The sequence below is a fragment of the Saimiri boliviensis genome, chromosome 16, assembly GCF_048565385.1.
Source record: "Saimiri boliviensis isolate mSaiBol1 chromosome 16, mSaiBol1.pri, whole genome shotgun sequence".
Classification (NCBI taxonomy): domain Eukaryota; kingdom Metazoa; phylum Chordata; class Mammalia; order Primates; family Cebidae; genus Saimiri; species Saimiri boliviensis.
Window position 1 is genome coordinate 83391198 of NC_133464.1, and position 15146 is coordinate 83406343.

Sequence of the window (15146 nt, forward strand, 5' to 3'; positions counted from 1 at the left end):
TTATTAGCAGCATGACAGCAGAATAATACACAAGGGCTCTGGGAGTTAGGAGCAAGGAGCTGCGGAGGAACGCCTACACATATACATCTCATAATACCACAGGGCTCAAGGGAGCTCCCTTGCCCCTTCCAATATAAGGGCCAGAAGGCACCATCTAGGAGGAATGAGCCCTCACCAGACCCTGAATCTCCTGGTTGTTAGGGACAAGCTGCCTCAGAAAACCCCCTCCACGCAGGTTGACCCCTTCCCTCCTCTGATTGCTCTGCAGCTGCATTCCTGAACTCCTACCTAGATGCCCCAGCAAGGCTGCCCCACGTGCTACAATTAAGCAAAGCCTGATTACAGCCATCCAGGCAGCTCGAGGGAGGACAAGGAAAACAAATGCTGGTTATCCATACTTGTAAATTCCTGTTTGACACGTATCTGTAAAAAAAATCCTGGTTTCTCCCTTTTTTAAAAAAATAAGACTGCCTCCACAAAAGTCACAGGACAATGTCTTGTAGGTCTGTTACAAGTTGACAAACTATCTCTGTGCCTGTTACCAGAGGATAGATGACCTCAGTCCTGCAACTCCCTTATGCTCCCTCACCCCATACAAACCCCTTATTTTGTAACCTCTGGGCTGCCTCCTCTGATTGTTACAGAGCAGCCGGCAGGTTAATAAAACTTGCTTGCCTGACTTTGGGTCTATTCTCCTTTCTCTCAGCTAACCTTACTCTGGTGCCTTGATTTTGATTTCTCAGCCTCCAGAACTGTAAACAATACATTTCTATTGTCTATCAATGACTCAGTCTAAGGTATTTTTTAGCAGTGCAAACAGACTAAGACACTGTCCCAACTCCACATAACAGATCACATAGCATACATTGGATCACGTAGCATACATTGGATCACGTAGCATACATTGGATCGTGTCACCGTCCACATGAAATCCTCCAGTATATGGCTGTTGCCCTTAGAGTACCTGCAACCTCCTCACGATGGCCTAGAGGTCTCTGATTTCACCCGTGCCTACCTCTGTGGCCTCCTTTATCATTGCCTGCCTACCTTTTCTTTCTGACCTTCTTTCTGTTCTTTAACCTGCCAAGCTTTTTCCAGCTTCAGAGGCTTGTACTTGCTACTCTCTCAGCCAAGGTGTGCTAGCCCCTGGGCTTGGCAAGCCTCCTTCCCTCGAAATCACAGCTCCTCATCTTCCTGGAGACCCTGTCTCCGACCAGCTTGTCCCAGGCAGCCCCACCCGCCCACCTCCACTGTCTGTAATCCATTTGTTGACTTTGTCTGCGGTTTCCAGGACTTTTCCAGCCATGTTCACAAATGTGTTACCAGCAGCAAAATCAGTGCCAGTTACAGTGATTAAATTCTTAAAATGTGCAATCTTCATGGCAGACACCTTACTATGAATTAAATCTATAAAGTCAAATGCAAGCGATCAACATTTGTCAAGTGAAGGAAGGAATCAATAAATATACAGTTTTAAAAGATTATATCTCACGGTAAATGCTTATAAATAAAAAAAATCTTTATTAACTGGGCAAAATAGGAACTTGAATAGACACATTTAAAAAACTTTAAAATTGTCAATAAAGGTTTATCTCCACAAAATTCTAAAACAGAAAACTGTAGACCAGACTGACCTTTTGACATAGATGTGAAGTCTTGGATAAAATACTAGCAAATTACCAAAGGCAGGTGCCACCATGCCCAGTTAATTAATTCTTTTAAGTTTCTTGTAAAGATGGGGTCTTGCTATGTTGTCCAGGCTGGTCTCGAATTCTTGGACTCAAGTGATCCTCCCGCTTTGGCCTCCCAAAGTGTTGGGATTACAGGCATGAGCCACGATACTTGGCTGAGTTGTTTACCTATTATAAAATTCACCCATTTTAAGTGTACAGTTTAATGTTTTGTAGCAAATCCAGAGTTGTGCAACCATCACCAAAATCCACCCCCAGAGCCTTTCATCACCCCAAAAAGATCCCTCATGCTCTTTTTCAATCATTCCCTCCCACCAAACCCAGCTCCAGGCAATCACCAATCTGTTTTCTTTATACATAGATTTTTATTTTCTAGACATTTCATAAGGGTAATGCGATGTGTGACCTTTTGATCTGGCTTATTCGACATATTTTTGAGATTCCTCTGTGTTGTATATCCATCAGTAGCTCATTTCTTTCTATCACTGAATAATTTTCCATTGTCTGAATGGACCACATGTTGGCCATTCACCAGGTCAAGTGCCTTTGGATAATTTCTAGTTTTGAGTTAGGAACAACGCTCCTGTGAACATTCACATACAAGCATTTGTGTGGATATATGTTTATTTCTCTCGGGTAGGTAGAGAATAATGTATTGATCAAATTGAATTTTTGTCTCAAGAGCCGAACGTTGTTTTGTAGACACTTTTGTAATTTTCTTTTTATGTGGTGTTGTATTCAAACCTTGAGTTCTATAGCTACAGATTAACATACTGATGAATAAATGAATATAAGATGTGTAGCTATAAAGCTGTTAAACTTTTACTTGGCATCTGGTAGAATTTCCTGTCATTCACTAGTAACTACCTCTACTCTTTCTGTCTGGAATAAAAACGACATATATGTTATATTTACTATTCTGCTAATACCACCAAATGTCCTACAAATTGTCATTTCAAACTGTCTGCTGTGAGGTGATACAGCAGTCTAATTCTTTAAGACTTGTTCCTTGTGACCAGGTGCAGTGGCTCACACCTGTAATCCCAGCACTTTGGGAGGCCGAGATGGGAGGATCACTTAAAGCAGGAATTTGAAATCAGCTCAGGCAACATAGCGAGACCCATCTCTACAAAGCAAAAAAAAAAAAACAAAGGATGGTGGCTCACACCTGTGGTCTTAGCTACTTGGGAGGCAGCGGCAGGAGGACCCAGGACTTGAGGCTACGGTGAGCTATGATCATGCCACTGCACTCCAGCCTGAGTAACAGAGTGAGACCTATCTCAAATACAATAAAATAAAATGAAAACTGTTCCTTGAATATATACCATCCCTTTTTGCCTTTTGATGCTTGAAGGACATTTCACATTTGAAAACTGGGATTGAGGCTTAAAGGGACCAGGAAAAAGAAGCAATTTACTTTAAAACCTTTTGAAATCCAGAACAACATGTAGGACCGTTTGTTAATTTACCAGAAATGCTAAAAGATTGGGAAATTTCCTTTGCCTTGATTTGCTCTGTTTTCTGGCTTCCTATATTGCAGAGAAATCTGGAGTGTAATTCTATATTTACACTTTTTTGACAGTACAAATAGAAAATGTGTGATGATAAGGAATGATGAAGATGCAGTTTTGGCATAAAATATGTGACTTTATGAAACAATAGCTAAAGTAATAAATGTAAAACTCAGAAATATTTCCTAGAAAATTGAAAAGAAAACCCAAGAATATCTGTCATCACTGTTATTACTTACCATTTCTGCGACTTTCTGGGCACTGCAACTAGATATCAAACAGAAATAAGAGGTCTAATTATTTAAAAGGAGAAAAAGAAACCACAGGCAGTATTGTTGTTTATCTAAAAAGGCACCAGATAATCTACTAGGAAAGAATTTCATTTGATACCAAATCAATAAAGTGGCTGAATGCAAGATTTTTCTTTTTTTCTTTTTGTTTTTTTGAGACAGAGTTTTGCTCTTGTTGCCCAGGCTGGAGTGCAGTGGCGTTCAAATGATTCTCCTGCCTCAGCCTCCAGAGTTGCTGGGATTACAGGTGTGCGCCACCACACCCAGCTAATTTTTTGTATTTTTAGTAGAGATGGGGTTTCACTATGTTGATCAGGCTGGTTTCAAACTCCTGACCTCAGGTGATCCACCTGCCTTGGCCTCCCAAAGTGCTGGGATTACAGGCGTGAGTCACTACACCCAGCCTGAATGCAAGATAAATACCTAAAAATTGTTAGCTTGCTTCTGTCCCAGCAAACTGCGACATTCTTTCCTTGGTCTAAAACAAATAGTCTGTCATAATTCAGAAGTGTCATCACAACCTCCTTCATTAAGAAAAGACTGGTTTTGTCTTCTGCCTTCCTCTGGAAAGTTTATCACACAATACAACCCACAGAGAAGTTGGGAGGGCTGAGGAAGTAAACGTAAGAATCACTTAGATAAGGGGTGCGTGTGTGTGTGTGTGTGTGTGTGTGTGTGTGTGTGTAGTGGGTGGAGAATAACAAACATATAACACAGGGTCTTTGTGCTGTTTAAAGGGTGGCTTGAAGAAAGAATTACCTACAGAGTCAGTATCAATTGGTACAAGTTGAATAATTTAAGACCTTTCAGTGTTCCTTTTTGGAAAAAGAAATCAACAATTTATTGATTACTGGAAGGAAATGTATACACGAGGTGGTGGAATTGGATGGAAGAAGAAAATGGAGTGAGGCGGTGCCTTCTTTCTGAGCAAAGTTATCAGGGAGACTGAGTTCAAGAGTCCTTACCTTTTACAGATCAGAGGCTTCCGCCTCCCAGCAAAGCGGAACACACACGGAATTCTGTTGCTTCACATCACACTTCCCATCCCTCCCAGTTAGAAAGAGAGGGCTTCTGTTGCTGGGGTCGTCTTCTGGCCCAGCAGCTTTAGACACCAGATAGCCCGAAGGCTGCTGCTGGCCTCAGGCCATGATAAAGCTCTTCCAGTCTTGGCCAGATGAGTGAAGGGTGGAATGTATAGTAAGTACATGTGTGTGGGGATCAGGTTGCTAACCATCTTCTTTTGGGGCAGATAATTCTTGTTTCTGCGGCCACATCATCTCTCGATTTTTTTTCCATTATAATATCCTTTCTTTGCTTTTGTTTGTTGATTGCCTAATGAAGACATTTGGCGTAGTGGAATGCTATTGCCTAACTCTACTTCCCCTTTTGCTCTGGTCGACACATCTTTTTTCATTTTATTTATTTGTTTGTTTTGTTTTCATTTTCGAGACAAGGTCTTGCTCTGTTGCCTGGGCTGGAGCGTAGCGGCACGATTATAGCTCACCACAGCCTTGACCTCCTGGACCTAACCGATCCTCCTGCCTCAGCTTCTTGAGTAGCTGGGACTATAGGTAGAAGCCACCAAGTCTGGATAATTTTTAAATTTTCTTGTAGAGACGGGGTCTTACTTTGTTGCTCAGGCTGGTCTCCTGGGCTCAAGTGACCCTTCTGTCTCTCCCTCTGAAAGTGCTGGGATTACAGATGTGAGCCACTGTGTTCAGCCTATTTTATTTTTTACCTTAATCTCGTTGCTTAAGTGTGTCATTTATTCTTTTGTTCAACATATATTATCCATCTACAGAGGAATTCAGTGAAGCTTAGGCCAAAAGCAAAGAAAGTAACTTTGTCCCCCTAAAACATGCTTTGAGCTTCATCAGTTCCTTAAATCTCAATATGGATAAGTTTCAGATTCTTTCCTGAGAGGATAGAATGAGGAGAGAGAAGGAAAGATTTCAGAATTCTAAGGAGAGTGGGAAGGATATGGAAGGATGAACATTAGGCCCCCAAATTCAAACTTGTCAATGTCCCAGGTTTTCGGTCATCTGAATGGATGGCTGTTGACCTTGGCAAATTTACTGATGTCAATGAAAAACTTTTTTGTTTTTTGGTTTTTTTTTTTTAAGATAGAGTCTCACTCTGTTGCCAGGCACCAGGCTGGAGTGCAGTGGCACAATCTCGGCTCACTGTAACTTCCACCTCCTGGGTTTAAGCAATTCTCCTGCCTCAGCCTCCCGAGTAGCTGGGACTACAGGTGCATGCCACCACGCCCAGCTAATTTTTGTATTTTTAGTAGAGATGGGGTTTCACCATGTTGGCAAGGATGGCCTCAATCTCTTGACCTCGTGATCCGCCCACCTCGGCCTCCCAAAGTGCTGGGATTACAGGCTTAAGCCACCGCACGGGGCCAAAAGTTGTTCTTAAATCACATACACACTTGACAGATGATTGAAGGAGGCGTCAGACATAAAGAGCTGCTGGGTCTCAGTCCCAGAGATAATCCGGGGATCATTCTTTCAGACGTTTAAACTTGGCATGAGTTCGCCAAACTTACAAAAGCCTGATGAAACCAGAGCTGGTCTTTCTTAGGCCAGTTCCCCTTTACTGCCTCCCTTGAACTCTGGGCTGTATGTGACTTAAGGGCAGGGGCCAAGTCTTGCTTACCGTGAATCCTGGTACCCAGCACAGTGCCTGGCACATTGCTAGTGGTGAAGAAATATTCATTAGTGTACGAATTAAAAAATGCTACCTGATGGCCCAGAGTTCCAGGAGCCCCTTTTCAAATTAAAACCTGATTCCATCTTATTGTGGGATCCCCTGAAAACAGCTGCTTGTAGGGAAATCCCTTTCAAGAGAACAAAACTTCAGGGAATTGCTTCCTTCTATCCCAGTTTTCTACCATGTCATTAAAATGTATGAGGGCCATGGCAGAGACACTGAACTTGCCCCCAGTTCCAGGAAGATCTCTTAAATTCCCCAGCACGTTCCTTGAATGGTTGCATCTTCCAATGCCTTCCCAGTGCACTTGGAATAAAATCGAACCCTCTCACCGCGTATGTAACCTACTCTCTGCTGGCCTCCCCCTCAAGCACTTCACTAGGATGTGATGAAGGGAGCCTTTGTCCTCCACGTGAGGCCTTTCTTAGGAAGACAAAATCAAATGCACTCTCAAAACCATGCTCTTACCGCTTCTCGTGTATGAATGCCGGCTCATTGAAAAAGACAGCGATGGGAACTGACACAGTGGGATGCAGGAAATAAGGGCCATTTTCACAGCACCCTCTGCCTGGGAAAAGAACTATGTTTATTATGGAGTCGGCCTTGAAGAGCGGGGCCTCATTGTGCTTATCTGGGTTTCCCACTGAGCTGCCACTCAAACGGCAGCTTGATTGGAAACTGACAGCCCGTTGCCATGGCCAAGTGAGCAACCAAGTAGCATCTCCACTGAGAAACAGCTGTGAGAAAATGCTGCTGCTTCTCTGGTATCACCGCATCCAAACCAGCACGTTTGGAGTTAATGCTCTAAAACTCGAAATCCCTGCAGGCTTCCCTCACCAGGAGAAGATGCTTCTGGTGGTGGGTTAAGGGTCATCAGGCAGCTAGAATGCACAAGAATGACCGCATTGCTTCATCACCCTTTCATGAACATAGTCGTCACACGGGAGGAGGACGTTCTGACTCAAATGCCTTTGCTGTCATTGCAAACTCAATTTACAGTTCAGAGATGTATCCAGTCAGGATCACCCAGAAGAAAGGAGAGTAGAATTCGAAACTCCAAATTTAAATAGCATCATAGTCTAGCTTATATTTTATAATTAATGACTCCATGTACAGTCACTGATAACTTCAAAATTCTAAATCCCAAATCTGAGGTAATCACAATTTAGTAAAGTCATTGTCTGCTTTTGATTCCATTTGTGTCCTCTTAACTGCTGTTTTAAGAAACAGGCTCCAGGTGGTGTTAGCCTTAGATCTTCCCCACAACCCCAGCTTTCTATTCCTTAGTCTCGTATTAATGACATAAGATTGTTTTGACTTAGACTTACCTGACTTTTTAAATGTGCTCTTTAGTTTTAGAATGGTCTTAGATTTACAAAAGAGTTGCAGAGATGGCTCAGAGAATTCCATGTCTAGTCACTCCTCAGTATCCACAGGGGACTGGTTCTAGGACACCTGCCCAATATCAAAATCTGTGGATGCTCAAGTCTCTGATGCAAAATGGCGAAGTACTTGCATATGGACTTACACATATCCTTCCATGTACTTCATCATCATCAATATGATGATGATGATGATGATTATTATTATTATTATTATTATTATTTTGAGATGGAGGTTTTTTTGCTCTGTTGCCCAGGCTGGAGTGCAGTAGCACCATCTCAGCTCACTGCAACCTCCGCCTCCTGGGTTTAAGCGATTCTCCTGCCTCAATCTCCCGAGTAACTGGAATTACAGGTGCCCGCCACCACACCGAGCTAATTTTTGTATTTTTAGTAGAGACGAAGTTTCACCATGTTGGCCAGGATGGTCTCAAACTCTAGACCTCAGGTGATCCACCCACCTCGGCCTCCCAAAGTGCTAAGATTACAGGCGTGAGCCATTCTTCCGTATACTTTCAATCATCTCTGAATTTCTTATAAAATCTAATACAATGTAAATGTTATATAAATAGTTGTTTTACTATACTTTTTAACTTTTGTACTATTTTATATTGTCATATCACTACTTTTTAGTTTTTTTCGGATTGTTTTGAGTGGCAGTTGGTTAAACTCGTGGATGTAGAGCACGCGGATAACTGTACTCCATGCCGTTTCCCCTGCTGTTATCATCTTGCATCACTGTGGCACATTTGTCACAACTAAAGAACGGATATTGTTCATTCTTATCGACTAAACTGTACGCTTTGTTTGGATTTCATCAGTTTTTCCCTGCTGTTCTTTTTCTGTTCCAGAATCCCATCCAGGCATCATGTCTCTTTAACCTCCTTTGGGCTGTGACAGTTTCTCAGACTTTCCTTGCTTTACATGACCTTGACAGTTTTGAGGCATTCTGGTTAGGTGTTTTGTAGACCGTCCCTCTTTTGGAATGTGTCTAATGGTTTTCCCACAGTGAGACTGGGGCTATGTGCTCTTGGCAGGAAGACCACAAAGGTAAAGTGCCGTTCTCATCACATCCTATCAAGGGCACATACTATCAAGATGAGATATCACCATTTTTGTTGACCTTGATCACCTGGCGGAAGTAGTGTCTGTCAGGTTTTTCTATTGTCAGTTACTTGTTCCCTCCTTCCATCATCTACTCTTTGGAAGCAAAAGCAAATGCAGCCCACACTTGTGGGGGTGGGGAGTTAAAGTCCACTTTCTTGATGGGGGAATATCTATATACATGATTTGGAATTCTTTTTTATGGGATATTTGTCTCATCTCCTCCACTCATTCATTCATTCATTTATATCAGTCAGTGTTACCAGATGGAAGGTCTTGAATGTGAGTCATCCAGGTTCTTGGCATGTTGAACAAATAATTGAACAAAAAACACAAACAAAGCAACAAATAAACGAAGTAGTGAAAGCACAGATTTATTGAAGGGGAAGTTTACTCCACAGAGTGGGAGTGGGCTTGAGAAAGCAGCTCAAGAGCGCCCCCCCCCACCCAATTGCAATGTTTAGGATTTTGTTTTTTCTTTTTTTTTGAGATAGTCTCACTCTGTCACCACGTACTGGGCTGGAGTGCAGCGGTGCGATCTCGGCTCACTGTGACCTCCGCCTCCTGGGTTCAAGCAATTCTCCTGCCTCAGCCTCCTGAGTAGCTGGGACTACAGGCACACACCACCACGCCCAGCTAATTTTTGTATTTTTGGTAGAGACGGGTTTCATCATGGTGGCCAGGATGGTCTTGATCTCTTGACCTCGTGATCTACCCACTTCGACCTCCCAAAATGCTGGAATTGCAGGCGTGCGTCACTGTGCCCAGCTGTTTGGGGTTTTTATTAGGCTAAAAGAATTTAGTAACACTCCTGGGTGCCCTTTAAAGGCCTCCAATTGGTTACACCCTGTGAAAGATTGGCCTGCAACCAATCAGAGGCTGAAGAGGAGACCTGACCTGCCGTCAATCAGAAGCTGAAGTGGAAATTTCTGTCTCGTTATCACAGGAGCAAGGATATGACCTGGGTACTGACTAACCTTGCCTAGAACTGGCTGCACCTGCTTTTGCTTATGCCTTAACCCTTAGTTATGCTAATTCCCTATTTTCCTGCCTCATAAGGACTCATGGGCTTTTATTTTATAGTTTGGATTATAAATGAATATCATGTTATTTGTTTTGTTGCTCAAATTGTTTGAGCTTTGACCACTGGAAGTATTTCAGGTTGGAAACTCATCTACTATTAAAAACTGTGAAGTTTGGAATGTAAGTCAGAGAGATGCCAGTGGCCCCAGGGTTAGTTCCTTGGGGTGTCTTGTTTCAATTTTAATTTAATTTTTTTTTTTTTTTTTTTTTTTTTTTTTTTTTTTTTTTTTGAGCAGGACTCTTGCTCTGTTGCCCAGGCTGGAGCGCAGTGGTGCGATCTTGGCTCACTGCAACCCCCGCCTCCAAGTTCAAGTGTCTTGTCTTAACCTCCCGAGTAGCTGGGACTCCAGGTGCATGCCACTGCAACTGGCTAATTTTTGGATTTTTAGTAGAGACAGGGTTTCACCATATTGATCATGCTGGTCTTGAACTCCTGATCTCAGGTGAGCCACCTTGGCCTCCCAAAGTGCTAGGATTATAGGCGTGAGCGTGGCTGGGTGTCCTGTTTTGAGAGTAGTGAAACCCGGAACAGGTGACAGTAGATGGGTAGCTTGTCTCTAAGATGCCACCTCCCTGGACATGCAAGCCACCTCCTCTTTGGGAGTGGACTCTGTTCCTCCCTTCCCTGACTCTGAGCCATCCTCAGAGACTTGCTTGGCCACTAGCATGTGGCAGAAGGGACACGTGGGACTTCCAGCTCTGCAGCTTCTCCAGGCCCTGGTAGGACACTCACTCAGGAACGGCAGCTGCCACCCTATGCAAGATGTGTCAGGAATGCCTGCACCCACCATGCTGGAGAGGCCACAGTGAGAAGCCCTGGAGGACAGGCTGCCAGAAAGAGAGGGAGAGGCCAGGAAGGCCCGAGGTGCCAGACGTGGGAGTGAAGATGCCATCATGGAAGTGCCTGCTCAGCCCCAGCTCCCAGCTGAGTCCTCATGGGTCAGAGACAGACTGCCCCCTCATGCCCCTCCCACACTGTGAGCTAAACCAAATGGTAGTTTCTAGCAACTGAGTTTTGGGGTAGTATTGAAACTGTTAAAGAGGAATTACTCTGAACTTGTTAAAAATGACAAGGAAGATTTTATTCAAGGCTATTGGAATAGGGGTGTCTTTAGTGTGTTTTGTGTTGCTGTAAAGTAGGGGTGTCCAATCTCTTGGCTTTCCCTCGGCCACACTGGAAGAAGAAAAGTTGTCTTGGGCCACACGTAAAATACGCTTACACTAACAATAGCTGATGAACGAAAACAAACAAACAAAAAATCTGCATAAATCTAATTATGTTTTAAGAAAGTTTACTAATTTGTGTTGGGTCACATTCAAAGCCATCCTGGGCCTCATGCAGCCCACAGGCTGCAGGTTGGACAAACTTGCTATAAAGGAATACCTGAGGTTGAGTAATTTATCAAAAAATAAAAATAAAAATAAAAAGGTTTATTTGGCCCGTGATCCTGCGGCTGGAAGATCGGCTTCTGTTGAGGGCCTTCAGTGGCTTCCACTCTTGGCGGAAGATGAAGGACAGTGGTGTGTACAGAGATCACATGGCAAGGGAGGAGGGAGGTGCCAGGCTTTTGTTATACAACAGCTCTCATGGGAGCTAATAGAGTGAGAACTTACTCATCAGCTTGAGGACTGCACCAGGATATTCAGAAGGGATCTGTCCCTATGACCCCAATTCCTCCCATGAGGCCCCACCTCCAACGTTGGGAATCAAATTGCAACATGAGTCTGGGGGAAAAACATCCAAACTATAGCGAGGTGTCAAGACTACAGCGGTAGGGGAGGGAGACTGAACTCAGCTCCAAACACAACAGGGAAAGTGGGGATTTATAGCCAACAGCAGGGTAGATGGAAAACTACCAAGAGGAACACAGTAGGGTTCTTTGCTAAAACTGGGCTCGGAGGCCAAGGACAGGGACACAGGGTGAGGTCTGGATGAAAGAGGGCTCAGAGGAGCTGATGGAAGTTCAGCCAAGGAAGGAATCCTTGTCGTTATGCAGCAGTAGATGACCAGAGGCTAGGAGGGAGGTGGCCGGCAAGTGTGGCAGCAGCAGGCAGGAGCTTTCCTTGACTGCTGCTGTCCCTGATGCAGGAATTGCTGTGGGAGCTGGCCCCTGGCTCGCTGGCCCTGTGAGGACTTGAGTGAAGGTTACGAGTCTTCATGCTGCCGGCTGATGGTACGAGGCATGGCTTCCCAGAAGAGCTGGGATCGGGGATCTTTGCTTTAGTGTGTCCCTTTGACAATAAATCCATTGCTCACCTCTGTGAGTGAAAGGGCTCCGGGTCAGGGCTAGCCCGCACCTGTTGCTTGTCCCCCTGTGGCTCTGCCTCTGATAAGCCACCTGCCATAGATGCCTCCTGTTCTAATGTCAGTTCTCCCCACTGTGGTTGCCGAGAAACAGTGGCATTTTCTTTGAAGGTATCTTTGTAGTTATCAATAGTCCCTATGTGATCCCTTATGGTGTGGCGGAAGGCCACTGCCCGGCAGCCCCTTTGCCAGTGCTGGTCCCTCAGTGGTGGTGTGCAGAGGACCCAGCATGCACTCATAACCTGGGGAGAGCCCACGGATGGCAGAAACCTCATTCAGGAGCATAACAAGGACTCCGTGGAGGGTGCTGGCACATTCTCTTCCCTCCCAAATCCAGAAAGGCCCCACCGTTCCTCAGCAAAGTTGGGGTTGGCCCCAATCAATCAACCACTCTGCAGTCACCACCAGGGGCTCTCTGGGCGACACCAGGGGAGATGAGTCCTGCAGCTCCACAGGCTGTCATCACTCATTCTCAACCTCTGTCTTGGAGAAGAGCAGGAAGAGGGGAGATGTTTTTTAGAGACCCAGCACTTTACCTTATAAGAGTGAGCATATCCTAAAGGTGACGCCAACATGATTCCATCAGGCTGAATTCACAGAGTCTAGGTAAATTTTGTCCTTGGCTCCCTCCCTGCAGGTGTGAACGGTTCTTGAGAACCAGCAGCTCGGGTGGAGAAAGCGGAGGCCTTTCTCTCTGCTGATTTTGGGGAAAGGGTAAGTGTGGGACCCACCCCGCTAAACACTGTCCATTTTCCAAATATAGTTTTTACCCCGTGCCACAGCTACTGAGGGAGTCCAAACACTGCTTTCTCAGTTTTCACACACCCAGCATTGCTTCATATGGCAGCAGCATACATGGACTTTCATATTTCCTAGTTATAAATGCCTTCTTTAATCATCACTCCCACAAAGGGACTCACTGCCGGTTTCAAGATAATTGCAGAGTCATGTGATGAATGAAGCCAGAGCTGGAGACTTACTTGACGTGGCACGAGGACGGTGGCCTGCCTAATGAGCTCGATGAGATATTTATGACCCTCATGTTTCACTTTCAACCAAAGCCTGAAATACTTCCTAAATATTATTTTTTTATCAAAATTTGCAGAATCCATATTCCAGAAATATTTTATCAGCCATACATTTTCCTTCTGAATATTGCTCTCAGGAAGTCAGAGCACTGGGACTGTGATCACACGGTGCCCGTGCGTTCGGAAAGCCTGGCAGCAGAACTGGGCTGGTTCCACTGGGAGGGACCGGGGTCAGGAACACCGGCTTCCACTCTGCTTCGTCGGCATCAGTACTGTGCATGGAAGAGAGGAAGTCTGAAACGGAATTTAAAAAGGACCCGAGGCTGGGCTCTGTGGCTCAGGCTTGTAATCCCAGCACACTGGGAGGCTGAGGCAGGAGGACTGCTTGAGCCCAGGAGTTCAAGGCTATAGTGAGCTACAATCCTGATACTGCACTCCAGCCTGGGTGACAGGGCCAGATCCTGTCTCTAAAAAACAAAAGGAAAGAAAAGGAAACACCATGAGACCTTTGGGTAGGTCTAATTTTCCCTCCTGCCCTGGGTCACACGGTAAAGCAATGGCAGTGCCGTTCAGGGGAGAAAGGCACACCTTCCCCCTAAAGAGGGAGTGATAACCTTTCACCTCTGGGTAGAGTTTTAAGGTTACAGAGCTCCTTGCACTACTTCTCATTTAACCCTTGCAATACCCCAGGGAGGGGGTGTGCTTACTGCCAGTTACAAAGTCGGAAGCGGAGTCTGAAAGGTTCCAAGGACTTGGGCTAAGATCCTGGGGCCACCACGTGGGAGCTAGGGCTGCCTGTGCTTCTGTGACCGCAGAGAGGCTGCTAGACCAAAACCCCCAAAGCCTAAAGGCTACATTTGTGGAATTCTTCAACATGTATAAGGAATGGAACCATTTATCATTCTATTCTATCTTCAGTATAAGCCTTCAGATTATGTGTAGCAGAATGTTCTTCTCATTTCACAGTTAAAGAATCTGAAGATGAAAAAGATGAGGCGACATTCCCAAAGATGCACAGCCCTCGAGCCAGTGTGAAAATGGGGACCCCGCTCCCTCATCTGGTGCTCATTTCTGGAGAGAGAAAAGCACCGCTGGGTCATGGGGGAGACTGGCCGATTGCAGCTTCTGTCATCTTACCCGTCTCTGCATGGGTTAAGGCAATCCTGGTGCAGGGACACGCTGTCTTCTCTTCTTCCAGACACAGCCATGAGGGACAGCATGGGCTGGGAGAACAAGACCATGGGTGAAAATCCTGCCTGACTTTGTCAGGGTGCCTTCCCACAGTTGTCTTTTAGCATCGCTCCCCCAAACCTTGGTTTCCTCCTCTATGCAATGAGAATCGTACAGCAGTAAACGAACACGTGCATGTGGCGCTCACACCTGCACATCCACTGTCGGTTTCCTGTGAAGAGGCACTTGGAGGGTTTGTTGAAAGACAACAGTCAACTTGTATCAAAGGCTTTGTTTTTTCCCCTGGGACTTAGTCTCACTGTGATGCCCAAGCTGGAGTGCAGTGGAGAGATCTTGGCTCACTGCAACCTCCACCTTCCGCGTTCAAGGAATTCTCCACCTCAGCCTCCCCAGTAGCTGGGATCACAGGCACATGCGACTATACGCAGCTATTTGTTTTGTTTTTTTTAACTAGAGACAAGGTTTCACCACGTTGGCCAGGCTGGTCTCGAACTCCTGACCTCAATTAATCCGCCTACCTCGGCCTTGCAGAGTGCTGGGATTACAGGTGTTAGCCACCGCGCCTGGCCTTCAGAGGCTTTTTCATGGGCCACTCAGCATGCATCCTGACCCTTGATCCTTGTTACTGCCCCTGAGATGGGTACTATCATAGTCCTCACTTTCCAGTGACAGGGAAGTCCCCGCCTGTGGCCACCTGTTGGACAACAGAATGTGGATCAAAGCAGAGCTTCACCCAGTCATGCCCTGCTTCTCCCAGTGCTGGCACAGGACAAGGGCTCCTGGAGTCCTCGTGTTAGACCTTACCTTCTCCACAAAACCAGGAGTTTTGGAAAATGCCCCTTGCCA